This window comes from Tachypleus tridentatus, chromosome 13, assembly GCF_004210375.1.
Source record: "Tachypleus tridentatus isolate NWPU-2018 chromosome 13, ASM421037v1, whole genome shotgun sequence".
Classification (NCBI taxonomy): Eukaryota; Metazoa; Arthropoda; class Merostomata; order Xiphosura; family Limulidae; genus Tachypleus; species Tachypleus tridentatus.
In genome coordinates, this window is record NC_134837.1 from 5,975,055 (window position 1) to 5,994,295 (window position 19,241).

The following is a 19,241-nucleotide window of genomic DNA, read 5'->3' on the forward strand; positions in this document are numbered from 1 at the left end:
CATCAAGCGACTAGTCAGCACTACAGATTGTCAACTCTTTGTCTAAGCTGATCGATTAATGTGATTTTACGACCCCCTTGGAGGAATGGTATGTCTGCGGACTGGTAAAAACGGTTTTCAATATCACTGGTAGACAGAGCACAGATAGCCCTTTCTGTAGGCTTGTGCTTAATAAAAATAACAAATAATAACGAATATGTGATTTGACTGCCATTCTTATAACACAATCACGGTCCTGAAGTAAGGAGCGTGATTTTGTTTCAATAAAACGTGGGTCTCGCAGCTCGGAAAATGAACACTAGGCCATGTTTATCCCCATAAACAAGACTCAATACAGTGTGTTCACTTGCCTTTCCTATATAGTATCGGGCAAAACCAGTAGTTCGTCGAGTTATATACAAAGAATATAACATCTCACATGCACAAAACTGTGTCTCAATATCAGGTAGTTACGTATTTAGACATAGAACAATAACTACAACAATACATAGAATGTACACTGCGCTGTATTAGTGAAAAATTCACTAATTAGCAGACTTTCAGCTCTCATTTCCAAGAAAAACTGGCAGAATAAAGTGAAATGGTTAAATTGAACGTGGTTGGACTCGGTTTTACAAAGAGATTGTATATCGGTATCCAACAACAGCCCTGTTTTAAACGCAACATTTTAACACTATTTGCACGTTCAGCGTTACAATTAACGTGAAAGCACAACATAATTTGTTCATTTTTTTTAATATCTAGATTTTTATCAGAACCCCCAACAGATTCGCCACTACATCTGAACACTGGCGGCTCCATCTATACCTGACGTGCGACTAGAAACCTGTTTTCTATCATCGTGATTCTAGACTTCAAGGTCAGAACCAAAACGAGGCTCGTCGGTAAGATTAATGAGATACAACATGGCTCTAGACGGTGAGGTAAGTGTATTAATAGATCTTATGATTTTCTTTCTGCCTTACTTTTAAATATCAAGACGAGAAATCTACTTGCGAATTTTGTAATACACTGAGGCAGAGTTACTGTATGATTTATTACAGACAATGTCATACTTTATATGAAACGTTTCCATCCAAAATTCTGAGCGATAGATACACAGTCTAAGAGTAGTAGTAGTGGTTTAGTTGAATCTGTCTGACAATCGCTGTACCTATTACAGTTTATAGTATTCATTTCAATTCATCTTTATATTATATATTACCTTCGTGTGTATGTTATCTACAAACTCAGACTTTCATATGAGATTTTTAACTCGACAATAATCAAATATAGTCTCCCATTTCGAAAGGCGTAGTGTACGTGTTGGTTTGTACCTTTACATGGTCTAGCCCCTATCCTTTCTAACCCCTCTTCCCTTCCACGGTCTAGCTTTTCTCGCCGTGATTGTGATGTCTTTCCACACTTCTTCACACTCAACTCACGCCAGTCTGACCTCATGTTACGAAACTTCGTCTGATGTAGTGATGGGCAGTTCAATTACATTTAATGACTAAATTCATTTGATTAACATCATGTTATGAGTTGATTCAAAAGTTTTGTCTGTTTGATGCATAGAAACGAAACCAACAAATCGAGACTGAAGCACTTGATTAATGAATGTACAGTTGTCTCAGATGCTATTCAAGTATATATTGACAAAATATTGTTTGTTAAACTCAGAATATGAACTATACTTCAGCCAATAGTTTAACAAACTTACAAAATATAAGACGTAGCTAGTGAAAATGAATAAAAAAATATAAACCACAATGGTTGTCTGCGCTGTTATAGTTCGGAAGCAGTAGCAGTTGTATTATTACTAAAGTGAATTTTGTATGTAGATTTGAGTTGGAAATTCCACAAGGATTGTTGTACCGCATAAAGGTGTTTCTGAACCAGAATATATTACTACGCCGGTTACTTCTCTTGTCACGTAGTTGGTTCATCGCGTGCTGGTTACTTCTCTTGTCACGTAGTTGACTGATCAGGTGAATCAAAAGTATTGATCAAAACGAAGCTCTGATTCACCATAATGACTCATTCAAAAAGATGCACATTTTGTCTGGTGCTAGAAATTAACTTTCCAGCACTAGTGTGGGACGTGGATAAGCGAAGCATCCATAATTCCATATAAATGCTTAACTTTTATTTTTAATATACACTTGTGACTTTGTTCTTGTTTTGACAGATTTTTAATTATTTGATGAAATTAATGCACAGCTCACACAACACTAACAAATTAATTTTATTTCCTCCTTAAGGTTTTTAAATTTGTTTTATAAGCTTTGTAACTTATTATAAGCCTACGTTTACATCCACCTTATCTGCGTCAAATTAACGTTTGTAAAATGTAACTCAATAAACACGATTGCTAACGCAGAAAACACAGATTCACTCTACCGGCTAGAAAAGAACTTTCTAGTTTCTTGGTGCTCTACTGCTCTGCTACAAGTTGACTTATACAGTTGAGTGGATTACCCATATTTATTATCTGATTATTCTCGTTATTTCATAAGTTCTCTCGTTCATTAATATTACCAAATATACAAGGACAACTTGATATTAAGTGATACGTTCTCTAGCTAACATCTAATTAACAAAAAATAAATATCCATATAGCTAATAAAAATATGTCTACAAAAACATCAATTTTGGCGATTGACGAGTCAGTACTTTGGCGATAGTGTGTTCATGTCAAATTATAAAAAACGAAACCAATATACTTATTTTTAGGACCAGAACGTGTCCGAAAATTAAAGTTACAACAATATTATAGTTTGTAATTGATTATTTGGTTAATTCTATGTAATGCTTTTAAAAAAGTATAATCTAGCTGGAGCATGAAACCTAAAATTCCTTTTTACGTATCATTCAAAAGGCTGAATATCTTTATTTGTCGTGTGAGTTCTGGTCGTTATTGAAGATTTATCGGAATAAAGCTGGAAGTCGCATGACCTAGTGAACTCGCAGTTGGAGATCATGAACTTGAGATATGGTCACAACATTCTCGAGCAAGACACTTTACCTCAGTATCATGGGTGTCAGCGGGTGCTGGGTGCCAGGTTGCGATGGTTTTTAGAGAACATTCGTGAAGTAAACAAAAAAGAAAAGAATTCGATTCAATACTGAAGTTGCTTTGGTGTTGTTTAGTATCAAGCACAAAGCTACACATGCTGTGCCACCATGGGTATTAAAACCCTATTTCTTGCAGTTTAAGTACGCTGTACCACTGGGGGCACAATACTGAAGTGACTATTTGAAAATTTATAGTACCCAAGCTTGAACTTTGTGGTTTACGTACAGAAGTGAGAACATTTTAAAAGGTTTCAAAACATGTTTGCTTTCTCGTCTGATTGTTTATTATGATTATTTGCACATCAGTTTCAAAAGTATCTACATTTGGTCTGGTTCCTTGATGTGAACATCATGAAAACAGTTATCATTAAAGTGAAACGTAGGAAGATCTTACATGACGAAGAACTGGCGAAATACTAATGACAAAAGTGGGTGAACAGACGCTACACAGTTCAATAAAGATGGCCTGAAACCCAAGACTTAATAAAACTGATGAGTTATAGGGAAACTGTGAAAATAATTTCTGTGTTATGTTAAATATTGCGATTGTTCAAAGTTTGATCAGAACTGCAAGGATTGAATTCGACAGTATACAAGTTCTTGAACCAGACGAGTTTAGCCATCACTGAAGGTCTCTCAAACTCACCATACTCTCATGTTTCGGTTGTGGTCAACAAAGAATATACAGATTACGTAAACTTATCATCTTCATCAGTGATTTCGAGAAAACCCACTTGTAGAGAAATATATATATATTATATATATATATATGTATTTATATATATGTATATATATAAACGGCTCGTTTGGGCTAAGAAAATATTTTACGTAGAGAAGCGAACAACGTTTCGACCTTCTTCGGTCATCGTCAGGTTCACAAAGAAAGAAAGAAGTAACTGACCGGAAGCTGACCACATGTTTGAAAGGGGTTGTGTAACTCTATATTCCGACACTCATTTGTTCGCTCCTCTACGTGAAATATTTTTCTCAACCCAAACGAGCCGTTTTTATGTATATATTTATCATCTTCATGTTTAGAATGACGTTAAACATCAGTAAATAAAACTAACCATGCCGAAACTAATGCTTCTCTGTTTTTACCCAGATCAAGTACTTTTTAAGACATAATAATTTTAAACATGCGTTTTATTCATCAATTACAGCTATAACTTTGGTGGGATAATATGTCCCCCTTATTTTTAATTAACATAAAACTGCCCCCTTTATGTTTCAGATGCGATAATATTGAATCATGGGATATATTCTTGCACTTTCTATTTTTGTTTGTTTATTGTATCGAACCCCGAATTAAAGCGATATGTGCCCTTTAGCTTACTGCTGAACTACCGAGGAACTTTCTCTCTTTTTAAGTAGCCCAAGAGTTGGCGGTGGGTGGTGATGACTAGGTGCCTTCTGTCTAGTTTTACATAGCTAAATTAAGGACGGCTAGCACAGTTAGTCCTCGTGTAGCTTTGCGCGAAATTAAAAAAAAACCAACAAATTCTCTCTCTTTGAAATCATAGTTTCGCACTCGGTAGAATAGAAACTGAAACCGTCTTCTTGGCTGCGACTCCGAATAAAAAACAAAGGCATTATGGGTAAACTTGGTATTTGAATAATTATATACAAAATAAAAACTTATACCAATAACATGTTAAACATTTCTTCGAGGATAAACGAAACTACTGTAGCCAATAAACGGAAAATGTGAACTCGTTTCTGTAAAAACTCGAGTTAAATGTGAAATATATCAATCACAGTAATTACCCCGATATATTACTTAGTATGAACTTCAATTCTCTAACATACTGTAACATTTTCTCAAGTAATTTTTTATTCATGTTTACAAATTTGCAGAGCGTGCTAAAGTTACGATGTCCATTTTTACGTGGATAACCAGATATTACTACAGATAATATATTAATTTAATTTAAATATAGAATGGTTTGAAATTCAAGATTTGTTTCAGTATAAGGGACGAAAACAACACTAAAGTTTAACTAAAAATGATCCAAACATAATTATTAAACTACGTAAGACTTATCTCTATCTTTATATCATAAAGTAACTAACATGGAAACTTCAAATTACAACAAAGACACTAGCAGCTAACCTTCAGAAATCAATCACAGTTGACAGTCAGAACACACAGAGAGTTTTTATCTCTCAGATAATTTGTGTCAGATTGTGGAAAACCAGCGTATAAGTGTAAAACTTTTATATTAAATAAATTACTGCCCCATGATACAGTCATATACCGAATGCTGACCGAATACCCACTTTACTGTATTTCCAGTTATATACATTATAACCTGATAAGGATGGTTCTTACTTTAAAAACAACAACAGATAATATAAAGAGTTAATAAACATTTCAGCCATCCTGTATCATAGGAATATGAAGTTTAGTAGTATCAGTACTATCTGAATGTTCATGTGAATACAGTATGAGGAATGTTTGTTGATTATTGTTAGGGGAGTTTACACGACTAGTGGAAGTTTTTAGTGATACGTATTCATCTTTTGTACACAAGTATCAGTTTTTAGTGATATGTATTCATCTTTTGTACACAAGTATCAGTTTTTAGTGATATGTATTCATCTTTTGTACACAAGTATCAGTTTTTAGTGATATGTATAGATCTGTTGTACACAAGTATCAGTTTTTAGTGATATGTATAGATCTGTTGTACACAAGTATCACTTTTTAGTGATATGCATAGATCTGTTGTACACAAGTATCAGTTTTTAGTGATATGTATAGATCTGTTGTACACAAGTATCAGCTTTTAGTGATATATATAGATCTTTTGTACACAAGTATCAGTTTTTAGTGATATGTATAGATCTGTTGTACACAAGTATCACTTTTTAGTGATATATATAGATCTTTGTACACAAGTATAAGTTTTTAGTGATATATATAGATCTTTGTACACAAGTATCAGATTTTAATGATATGTATAGATCTGTTGTACACAAGTATCAGTTTTTAGTGATATATATAGATCTGTTGTACACAAGTATCAGTTTTTAATGATATGTATAGATCTGTTGTACACAAGTATCAGTTTTTAGTGATATGTATAGATCTGTTGTACAGAAGTATCAGTTTTTAGTGATATATATATAGATCTGTTGTACACAAGTATCAGTTTTTAGTGATATATATAGATCTGTTGTACACAAGTATCAGTTTTTAATGATATATATAGATCTGTTGTACACAAGTATCAGTTTTTAGTGATATGTATAGATCTGTTGTACACAAGTATCAGTTTTTAGTGATATGTATAGATCTGTTGTACACAAGTATCAGTTTTTAATGATATGTATAGATCTGTTGTACACAAGTATCAGTTTTTAGTGATATGTATAGATCTGTTGTACACAAGTATCAGTTTTTAATGATATGTATAGATCTGTTATACACAAGTATCAGTTTTTAGTGATATATATAGATCTGTTGTACACAAGTATCAGTTTTTAATGATATGTATAGATCTGTTATACACAAGTATCAGTTTTTAGTGATATGTATAGATCTGTTGTACACAAGTATCAGTTTTTAGTGATATTTATAGATCTGTTGTACACAAGTATCAGTTTTTAGTGATATGTATAGATCTGTTGTACACAAGTATCAGATGTGCTACAATATCTTTACTCAGTATGTGTCAGTGAACTGACGAAGTTAATACATGTTATGAAGAATAAGAACTTTTCTCTGCCATACTGCTTACATATATATAACTTATCTAACACAATTACCTGACCACGAAACATACAAAAATAGAATTAAATAGAAAATGCCAACCAATAACATTAACTGACTTGAAACATATGTTACAAAATGCACAATTATGACACATCCAAGGAAAAGTGGGAAAGTAGCCTGGTACGTCTATTAGCTACAAGCTAACTGACATTCACAAAGGAAAGACTGGAAGAAGTAATCTGGTACGTGTATTAACTACAGGTTAACTGACCTTCACAAAGGGAAGACTGGGAGAAGTAACCTGGTACGTGTACTAACTACCAGCTAACTGTCATTCACAAAGGGAAGGCTGGGAGAAATAACCTGGTACGTGTACTAACTACCAGCTAACTGTCATTCACAAAGTAAGATTGGGAACCTGGTACGTGTATTAACTACAGGTTAACTGACCTTCACAAAGGGAAGACTGGGAGAAGTAACCTGGTACGTGTACTAACTACCAGCTAACTGTCATTCACAAAGGGAAGGCTGGGAGAAATAACCTGGTACGTGTACTAACTACCAGCTAACTGTCATTCACAAAGGAAAGACTGGGAGAAATAACCTGGTACGTGTACTAACTACCAGCTAACTGTCATTCACAAAGGAAAGACTGGGAGAAATAACCTGGTACGTGTACTAACTACCAGCTAACTGTCATTCACAAAGTAAGATTGGGAACCTGGTACGTGTATTAACTACAGGTTAACTGACCTTCACAAAGGGAAGACTGAGAGAAGTAACCTGGTACGTGTACAAACTACCAGCTAACTGTCATTCACAAAGGAAAGACTGGAAGAAATAACCTGGTACGTGTACTAACTATCAGCTAACTGTCATTCACAAAGGGAAGATTGGGAAAGTAACCTGGTACGTATATTAACTACAGGTGAACTGACCTTCACAAAGGGAAGACTGAGAGAAGAAACCTGGTACGTGTACTAATTACCAGCTAACTGTAATTCACAAAGGGAAGACTGGGAAAGTAACCTGGTATGTGTACTAACTGTAGGTGAACTCACATTCACAAACCGAAGACTGGGAGAATTCACCTGGTAATGTATTAACTTTCAGCTAACTGACATTTACAAAGGAATGACTGGCAGAAGTAAGACGGTACGTGTATTAACTACAAGTGAACTGACCTTCACAAAGGGAAGACTGGGAGAAGTAATATGGTACGTGTATTAACTACAGGTGAACTGACCTTCACAAAGAGAAGACTGGGAGAAGTAACCTTGTACGTGTATTAACTACAGGTGAACTGACCTTCACAAAGGGAAGACTGGGAGAAGTAACCTAGTACGTGTATTAACTACAGGTGAACTGACCTTCACAAAGGGAAGACTGGGAGAAGTAACCTAGTACGTGTATTAACTACAGGTGAACTGACCTTCACAAAGGGAAGACTGGGAGAAGTAACCTAGTACGTGTATTAACTACAGGTGAACTGACCTTCACAAAGGGAAGACTGGGAGAAGTAACCTTGTACGTGTATTAACTACAGGTGAACTGACCTTCACAAAGGGAAGACTGGGAGAAGTAACCTAGTACGTGTATTAACTACAGGTGAACTGACCTTCACAAAGGGAAGACTGGGAGAAGTAACCTAGTACGTGTATTAACTACAGGTGAACTGACCTTCACAAAGGGAAGACTGGGAGAAGTAACCTTGTACGTGTATTAACTACAGGTGAACTGACCTTCACAAAGGGAAGACTGGGAGAAGTAACCTAGTACGTGTATTAACTACAGGTGAACTGACCTTCACAAAGGGAAGACTGGGAGAAGTAACCTAGTACGTGTATTAACTACAGGTGAACTGACCTTCACAAAGGGAAGACTGGGAGAAGTAACCTAGTACGTGTATTAACTACAGGTGAACTGACCTTCACAAAGGGAAGACTGGGAGAAGTAACCTTGTACGTGTATTAACTACAGGTGAACTGACCTTCACAAAGGGAAGACTGGGAGAAGTAACCTAGTACGTGTATTAACTACAGGTGAACTGACCTTCACAAAGGGAAGACTGGGAGAAGTAACCTAGTACGTGTATTAACTACAGGTGAACTGACCTTCACAAAGGGAAGACTGGGAGAAGTAACCTAGTACGTGTATTAACTACAGGTGAACTGACCTTCACAAAGGGAAGACTGGGAGAAGTAACCTAGTACGTGTATTAACTACAGGTGAACTGACCTTCACAAAGGGATGACCGGCAGAAGTAACCTTGTACGTATATTAACTACAGGTGAACTGACCTTCACAAAGGGAAGACTGGGAGAAGTAACCTAGTACGTGTATTAACTACCGCTGATTTATTCGTAATCTGGAAACTGTTCGTATAAGTTGACTCGTTATCTGTCACTGTAGATTTACAGGTAAAACCTTTCTCCTTTATAGATTAGTTCTCTTTCAAATCTAGTTTGTTGTGTATAAATAATCGTTATTTTGGTTTTTTGTTAATAGATGTCACCTCAGTGCAAACCGTGTGTCAGGTTTATCGTTTCGTATATTGTATCTTTTAGACAACACAGGAATTTCAATTTATTTATGCAACTTAGCATTTTTTTCATTACTAGGGGGCGCAAACGTACACGACTGTTCAGAACTTGTAGGAACTTGTATGGGATGCTATATTACTGTTGTTATTTTCTTGAAATGCCCGTCATGTCCAGGTGGGTTAAGGCGTGCGTCTCGTACGTAACCTGAGGGTCTCGGGTTCGAGTCCCCGTCGCACCAAACATGCTCGCTCTTTCAGCCGTGGGGGCGTTATAATGTGACAGTCAATCCCACTGTTCGTTGATAAAAGAGTAGCCCAAGAGTTGGCGGTGGGTGATGCTGACTAGCTGGCTTTCTCCTAGTCTTACACTGCTAAAGTAGGGACGGCTAGCGCAGATAGCCCTCGAGTAGCTTTGCGCGAAATTCAAAAACAAAACAAATAAATTTTTCCTTGAAAACCAATAATAAATAAATGTTCTTAGAAATAGATAGAAACAAAACCAGTAATTGTATGACTAATCACAAAATCACAAATAAAATGCACGAATGAATATATTATTTAACACTTCTTACAATCTAGAAATAAATGGTATGAAAGTTGTAGTGAAAGAATTCAATGTGTAGTTATGTGATGTTATTTATATTTTCTTTTGTACTTCAGACACAATTACATTTTCACAACGATATAGATCTGGACATTATGTTCTTCATATGAAAACTGGATTAAAACTTTAAGAAACAAATTGTACTCACTATCGCAGTGGTTCAGTCTGGTCGTATTTATTTATTCCTGGGACATAGCACCCATATCTGTTCCTAATGTTCATACTTTTACATGTGACTTTATAGGGTGCATCACCCATATCTGTTCCTAATGTTCATAATTTTACATGTGACGTTATAGGGTGCATCACTCATATCTGTTCCTAATGTTCATAATTTTACATGTTACATTATAGGGTGTATCACCCATATCTGTTCCTAATGTTCATACTTTTACATGTGACATTATAGGGTGCATCACCCATATCTGTTCCTAATACTCATAATTTTACATGTTACATTATAGGGTGTATCACCCATATCTGTTACTAATGTTCATAATTTTACGTTACTTTATAGGGTGTATCACCCATATCTGTTCCTAATGTTTATAATTTTACATGTGACGTTATAGGGTGCATCACTCATATCTGTTCCTAATGTTCATAATTTTACATGTGACATTATAGGGTGCATCACCCATATCTGTTCCTAATACTCATAATTTTACATGTGACGTTATAGGGTGTATTATCCATATCTGTTCCTAATGTTCATAATTTTACATGTTACATTATAGGGTGTATCATCCATATCTGTTCCTAATGTTCATAATTTTACATGCTACATTATAGGGTGTATCATCCATATCTGTTCCTAATATTCATAATTTTACATGCTACATTATAGGGTGTATCACCCATATCTGTTCCTAATACTCATAATTCTACATGTTACATTATAGGGTGTATCACCCATATTTATTCCTGTTGATATTTTTTTAGGTGTGACACTAATATTCCCATTGTTTCATATCTCAAGCTTGTGAAATAAGTTAAACCCATTAGAATGTGTGCGAGTCCCACTTTATCAGCTACCAATTTTTACGAAGGTTGTTTTATTCTCTTCACATTTAATTTCGTATCTCGGTTATGTGTATGTGCAATCAACATTTCTTGTTTTGGCATTGTTGCATGAAAACTCGTCATATGTATATACCAACAACAAACTTGGGTATAGTATAAATACAGCATGTCATGTGTTCTGTTTTGTATGTGAAAATCAAATGTTCTGTATAAAACTTCAACACGTAAGGTGGAAAAAGTACGTATGTGAGAAATTAGAGTTTTAGTGAGGGACACGTGAGTGGACTTCAACAGAAATTAGAGAAGAGACTTTTAACGAAAGATACACGACTGGAGTTAAACAGAAATTATATAGGAGAGTTTTACTGAGGGACATGTGACTGTTCTTAGAGAAGAGAGTTTTACTGAGAGACACGCGAGTGAAGTTAATCAGAACTTAGAATTTTAATGAGGGATACACGGCTGGAGCGAAACAGAAGTTATATAGGAGAGTTTTAGAGACGTAGAGTTTTGTGTTATTACCTAATCTTAATAAAATAATTATAGCTGAGGTAATGTTATATGTTATTACCTAATCCTAGTAAAATCACTATAGCTGAGATTGTGTTTTCTGTTAGTACCTAACATTAATAATATAACTATCGCTCATGTAATGTTTTGTGTTATTATTTAATCTTAGTAATATCACTATAGTTGACGTAAATGTTTGTGTTATTACCTTCTCTTAGGAAAATCACTATAACAGAGGTAATATTTTCTGTTTTTACCTAATCTCATTAAAAACACTATACCTGAGGTAATGTTTTGTGTTATAACCTAATCCTAGTAAAATCACTATAGCTAGGTTAATGTTTTGTGTTACAACCTAATCCTAGTAAAATCACTAAAGCTGATTTAATGTTTTGTGTTATTACCAAATCTTAGTAAAATCACTATAGCTGAGCTAATGTTTTGTGTTTTTACCTATTTTTAGTAAAATTACTACAGCTGAGGTAACGTTTTCTGTTATTACCTAATTTTAGGAAAATCACTATAGCTCAGGTGGTATTTTGTGTTACTCCCTAATGTTACTAAAATAACTAGAGCAGGGGCAATGTTTTCTCCTATTAACTAATCTTTTTAAAATCACTATACCTGAGGTGGGCTGAGCAGATAACCCGATGTGGCTTTGCTATATGAAAAACACACACACACTATACCTGAGGTAATGTTTTGTGTTATTACCTAATCTAAGTAAAATAACTAAGGCTGATGTAATATTCTGTTATCACCTAATCGTACTAAAATCACTGTAGCTGACGTATTGTTTTGTATTATTAAATAATCTTAATAAAACAACCATAGCTGATGTAATGTTTTGTGTTTTTACCTAATCTTAGTAAGATCACTCTACCTGAGGTAATGTTTTGTGATATAACCTAATCCTAGTAAAATCACTAAAGCTGATTTAATGTTTTGTGTTATTACCAAATCTTAGTAAAATCACTATAGCTGAGCTAATGTTTTGTGTTTTTACCTATTCTTAGTAAAATTACTACAGCAAAGGTAACGTTTTCTGTTATTACCTAATCTTAGTAAAATTACTACAGCTGAGTTAACTTTTTCTCTTATTACCATCTTAGGAAAACAACTATAACTCAGGTAATGTTTTGTGCTATTTCCTAATCTTAATAAAATCACTATGGTTCAGGTAATGTTTCGTGTTATTACCAAATCATAGTAAAATAACTCTAGGTAATATAATGATTTGTGTTATTACGTAATCTTAGTAAAATAACTACAGATCAATTAATATTTTGTGTTATCACGTGCTCTTTTTTAAATCATCGTAGCTGTGGAAATGTTTTATGTTATTACCTATTCATAGTTAAATCATTATATCTGATGAAATGTTTTGTGCTATTAACTAATCTTAATAAAATCACTATAGCTGATGTATTATTTTGTGTTATTACCTGATCTTCGTAAAATAACTATAGTTTCGCTAATGCTGTGGTATTACTTAATCTTAGTGAAATTACTATAGCTGAGCTAATGTTTCGTGTTATTACCTAATATTAGTAAAATCAATATGACTAACGTATTATTTTTCGTTATTACCTAATCTTAGTAAAATAACATTAGTTGATGTAATATTCTGTGTTATTACCTAATCTTTGTGAAACCCGTGTAGCTGAGGTAATATTTTCTATGATTAAATAATTTTAATAAAATAACTATAGCTGATATAATATTTTGTCTTTACCTAGTCTTAGTAAAATCACTATAGCAGATCCTATATTTTTCTTATTACCTAGTTTTAATAAAATCACTATAGCGTAGGATATATTTTATGTTTTTGCCTAATCTTAGTAAAATTACTATAGCTGAAGTAATGTTTTTGTTATTACCTGATCGTAGTAAAATCTACATAGCTGAGGTGATATTTTGTGTTATTATCTAATCTAAGTGAAATAACTATGGCTCAGGTAATGTTTTGTGTTACTACCTGATCTTAGTAAAATAACTATAGCTTAGGTAATGTTTTGTGTTATTTGTTAATCTTCTCAATATCACTATTTTGTGTTATTACCTAATCTTAGGAAAATCACTATAACTCAGGTGATATTTTGTTATTACCTAATCATAGTGAAACAACAAGAGCAGAGGTATTGTTTTCTGTTAATCTAATCTAAATAAAATCACTAGAGCTAAGGTAATATTTTGTGTTATTACCTAATGTTAGAAAAATAACTGTGGATGAGGTAATGTTTTGTGTCATTATTACAGCGGTGTTTAGTGCTTTTACCTGATCTTGGTGAACTCATTATAGCGGTAATACCATAATATACAGACCTAGTCTCCATGTTGATCACTTATTAAAACAATAATATACAGACCTAGTATCCATGTTGTTCACTTATTAAAACAATAATATACAGACCTAGTATCCATGTTGTTCACTTATTAAAACAATAATATACAGACCTGGTCTCCATGTTGATCACTTATTAAAACAATAATATACAGACCCAGTATCCATGTTGTTCACTTATTAAAACAATAATATAAAGATCTAGTATCCATGTTGTTCACTTATTAAAACAATAATATACAGATCTAGTCTCCATGTTGATCACTTATTAAAACAATAATATACAGATCTAGTATCCATGTTGATCACTAGGACAATAATATACAGACATAGTCTCCATGTTGATCACTTATTAAAACAATAATATACAGACATAGTCTCCATGTTGATCACTTATTAAAACAATAATATACAGACCCAGTATCCATGTTGACCACTTAATAAAACAATAATATACAGATCTAGTCTCCAAGTTGATCACTTATTAAAACAATAATATACAGACCCAGTATCCATGTTGACCACTTAATAAAACAATAATATACAGACCTAGTCTCCATGTTGATTACTTATTAAAACAATAATATACAGATCTAGTCTCCATGTTGATCACTTATTAAAACAATAATATACAGACCTGGTTACCATGTTGATCACTTATTAAAACAATAACATACAGATCTAGTCTCCATGTTGATCACTTATTAAAACAATAATATACAGATCTAGTCTCCATGTTGATCACTTATTAAAACAATAATATACAGATCTAGTATCCATGTTGATCACTTATTAAAACAATAATATACAGATCTAGTCTCCATGTTGACCACTTATTAAAACAATAATATACAGATCTAGTCTCCATGTTGTTCACTTATTAAAACAATAATATACAGATCTAGTTTCCATGTTGACCACTTATTAAAACAATAATATACAGACCTAGTCTCCATGTTGTTCACTTATTAAAACAATAATATACAGATCTAGTCTCCATGTTGACCACTTATTAAAACAATAATATACAGACCTAGTCTCCATGTTGATCACTTATTAAAACAATAATATACAGATCTAGTCTCCATGTTGACCACTTATTAAAACAATAATATACAGACCTAGTCTCCATGTTGACCACTTATTAAAACAATAATATACAAATCTAGTATCCATGTTGATCACTTATTAAAACAATAATATACAGATCTAGTCTCCATGTTGATCACTTATTAAAACAATAATATACAGATCTAGTCTCCATGTTGATCATTTATTAAAACAATAATATACAGATCTAGTCTCCATGTTGATCACTTATTAAAACAATAATATACAGACCCAGTATTCATGTTGATCACTTATTAAAACAATAATATACAGACCCAGTATCCATGTTGACCACTTATTAAAACAATAATATACAGATCTAGTCTCCATGTTGATCACTTATTAAAACAATAATATACAGACCCAGTATCCATGTTGATCACTTATTAAAACAATAATATACAGACCCAGTATCCATGTTGACCACTTATTAAAACAATAATATACAGACTCAGTATCCATGTTGATCACTTATTAAAACAATAATATACAGATCTAGTCTCCATGTTGTTCACTTATTAAAACAATAATATACAGACCCAGTATCCATGTTGACCACTTAATAAAACAATAATATACAGACCTAGTCTCCATGTTGATCACTTATTAAAACAATAATATACAGACCTAGTCTCCATATTGATCACTTATTAAAACAATAATATACAGATCTAGTCTCCATATTGATCACTTATTAAAACAATAATATACAGATCTAGTCTCCATGTTGATCACTAGGACAATAATATACAGATCTAGTCTCCATGTTGATCACTTATTAAAACAATAATATACAGATCTAGTCTCCATATTGATCACTTATTAAAACAATAATATACAGATCTAGTCTCCATATTGATCACTTATTAAAACAATAATATACAGATCTAGTCTCCATGTTGTTCACTTATTAAAACAATAATATACAGATCTAGTCTCCATATTGATCACTTATTAAAACAATAATATACAGACTCAGTATCCATGTTGATCACTTATTAAAACAATAATATACAGATCTAGTCTCCATGTTGTTCACTTATTAAAACAATAATATACAGACCCAGTATCCATGTTGACCACTTATTAAAACAATAATATACAGATCTAGTCTCCATGTTGATCACTTATTAAAACAATAATATACAGACCCAGTATCCATGTTGATCACTTATTAAAACAATAATATACAGACCCAGTATCCATGTTGATCACTTATTAAAACAATAATATACAGACTCAGTATCCATGTTGATCACTTATTAAAACAATAATATACAGATCTAGTCTCCATGTTGTTCACTTATTAAAACAATAATATACAGATCCAGTATCCATGTTGACCACTTAATAAAACAATAATATACAGATCTAGTCTCCATGTTGACCACTTAATAAAACAATAATATACAGATCTAGTCTCCATGTTGACCACTTATTAAAACAATAATATACAAATCTAGTATCCATGTTGATCACTTATTAAAACAATAATATACAGATCTAGTCTCCATGTTGATCACTTATTAAAACAATAATATACAGATCTAGTCTCCATGTTGATCATTTATTAAAACAATAATATACAGATCTAGTCTCCATGTTGATCACTTATTAAAACAATAATATACAGACCCAGTATTCATGTTGATCACTTATTAAAACAATAATATACAGACCCAGTATCCATGTTGACCACTTATTAAAACAATAATATACAGATCTAGTCTCCATGTTGATCACTTATTAAAACAATAATATACAGACCCAGTATCCATGTTGATCACTTATTAAAACAATAATATACAGATCTAGTCTCCATGTTGTTCACTTATTAAAACAATAATATACAGACCCAGTATCCATGTTGACCACTTATTAAAACAATAATATACAGATCTAGTCTCCATGTTGATCACTTATTAAAACAATAATATACAGACCCAGTATCCATGTTGATCACTTATTAAAACAATAATATACAGACCCAGTATCCATGTTGATCACTTATTAAAACAATAATATACAGACTCAGTATCCATGTTGATCACTTATTAAAACAATAATATACAGATCTAGTCTCCATGTTGTTCACTTATTAAAACAATAATATACAGACCCAGTATCCATGTTGACCACTTAATAAAACAATAATATACAGACCTAGTCTCCATGTTGATCACTTATTAAAACAATAATATACAGACCTAGTCTCCATATTGATCACTTATTAAAACAATAATATACAGATCTAGTCTCCATATTGATCACTTATTAAAACAATAATATACAGATCTAGTCTCCATGTTGATCACTAGGACAATAATATACAGATCTAGTCTCCATGTTGACCACTTAATAAAACAATAATATACAGATCTAGTCTCCATGTTGATTACTTATTAAAACAATAATATACAGATCTAGTCTCCATGTTGATCACTTATTAAAACAATAATATACAGACCTGGTTACCATGTTGATCACTTATTAAAACAATAATATACAGATCTAGTCTCCATGTTGATCACTTATTAAAACAATAATATACAGATCTAGTCTCCATGTTGATCACTTATTAAAACAATAATATACAGATCTAGTATCCATGTTGATCACTTATTAAAACAATAATATACAGATATAATCTCCATGTTGACCACTTATTAAAACAATAATATACAGATCTAGTCTCCATGTTGTTCACTTATTAAAACAATAATATACAGATCTAGTCTCCATGTTGACCACTTATTAAAACAATAATATACAGACCTAGTCTCCATGTTGTTCACTTATTAAAACAATAATATACAGATCTAGTCTCCATGTTGACCACTTATTAAAACAATAATATACAGACCTAGTCTCCATGTTGATCACTTATTAAAACAATAATATACAGATCTAGTCTCCATGTTGACCACTTATTAAAACAATAATATACAGACCTAGTCTCCATGTTGACCACTTATTAAAACAATAATATACAAATCTAGTATCCATGTTGATCACTTATTAAAACAATAATATACAGATCTAGTCTCCATGTTGATCCCTTATTAAAACAATAATATACAGATCTAGTCTCCATGTTGATCACTTATTAAAACAATAATATACAGATCTAGTCTCCATGTTGATCGCTTATTGAAACAATAATATACAGATCTAGTCTCCATGTTGATCACTTATTAAAACAATAATATACAGATCTAGGCTCCATATTGATCACTTATTAAAACAATAATATACAGACTCAGTATCCATGTTGATCACTTATTAAAACAATAATATACAGATCTAGTCTCCATGTTGTTCACTTATTAAAACAATAATATACAGACCCAGTATCCATGTTGACCACTTATTAAAACAATAATATACAGACCTAGTCTCCATGTTGATCACTTATTAAAACAATAATATACAGACCTAGTCTCCATGTTGATCACTTATTAAAACAATAATATACAGATCTAGTCTCCATGTTGATCACTTATTAAAACAATAATATACAGATCTAGTCTCCATGTTGATCACTAAACAATAATATACAGATCTAGTCTCCATGTTGATCACTTATTAAAACAATAATATACAGATCTAGTCTCCATATTGATCACTTATTAAAACAATAATATACAGATCTAGTCTCCATGTTGATCACTTATTAAAACAATAATATACAGATCTAGTCTCCATGTTGTTCACTTATTAAAACAATAATATACAGACCCAGTATCCATGTTGACCACTTATTAAAACAATAATATACAGACCTAGTCTCCATGTTGATCACTTATTAAAACAATAATATACAGACCTAGTCTCTGTGTTGACAACTTATTAAAACAATAATATACAGACCTAGTCTCCACGTTGATCACTTATTAAAACAATAATATACAGACCTAGTCTCCATATTAATCATTTATTAAAACAATAATATACAGATCTAGTCTCCATGTTGATCACTTATTAAAACAATAATATACAGATCTAGTCTCCATGTTGATCACTTATTAAAACAATAATATACAGACCTAGTCTCCATGTTGATCACTAGGACAATAATATACAGATCTAGTATCCATGTTGTTCACTTATTAAAACAATAATATACAAACCCAGTATCCATGTTGTTCACTTATTAAAACAATAATATACAGACCCAGTATCCATGTTGATCACTTATTAAAACAATAATATACAGATCTAGTCTCCATGTTGACCACTTAATAAAACAATAATATACAGACCTAGTCTCCATGTTGTTCACTTATTAAAACAATAATATACAGACCTAGTCTCCATATTGATCACTTATTAA

The 19,241-nt window shown here is 32.5% G+C and overlaps 1 protein-coding gene across 7 annotated transcripts in view; it reads left to right on the plus strand.

Annotated features, from left to right (window-relative positions):
• Window positions 1-828: 828 nt before the first annotated feature.
• LOC143237684 (uncharacterized) overlaps window positions 829-19,241 on the plus strand; it is a 142,779-nt gene continuing 124,366 nt past the window's right edge. For 3 of the 7 annotated variants that reach the window (XM_076477201.1, XM_076477205.1, XM_076477207.1), the window contains exon 1: window positions 829-923. The gene's annotated coding sequence lies outside the window, so the exon portion shown is untranslated. Of the gene's footprint in view, window positions 924-8,760; window positions 9,196-11,109; window positions 11,496-11,541; window positions 12,149-19,241 lie in introns of those variants that run through there. The other 4 variants (XM_076477202.1, XM_076477206.1, XM_076477204.1 and 1 more) reach the window with 3 other exon arrangements.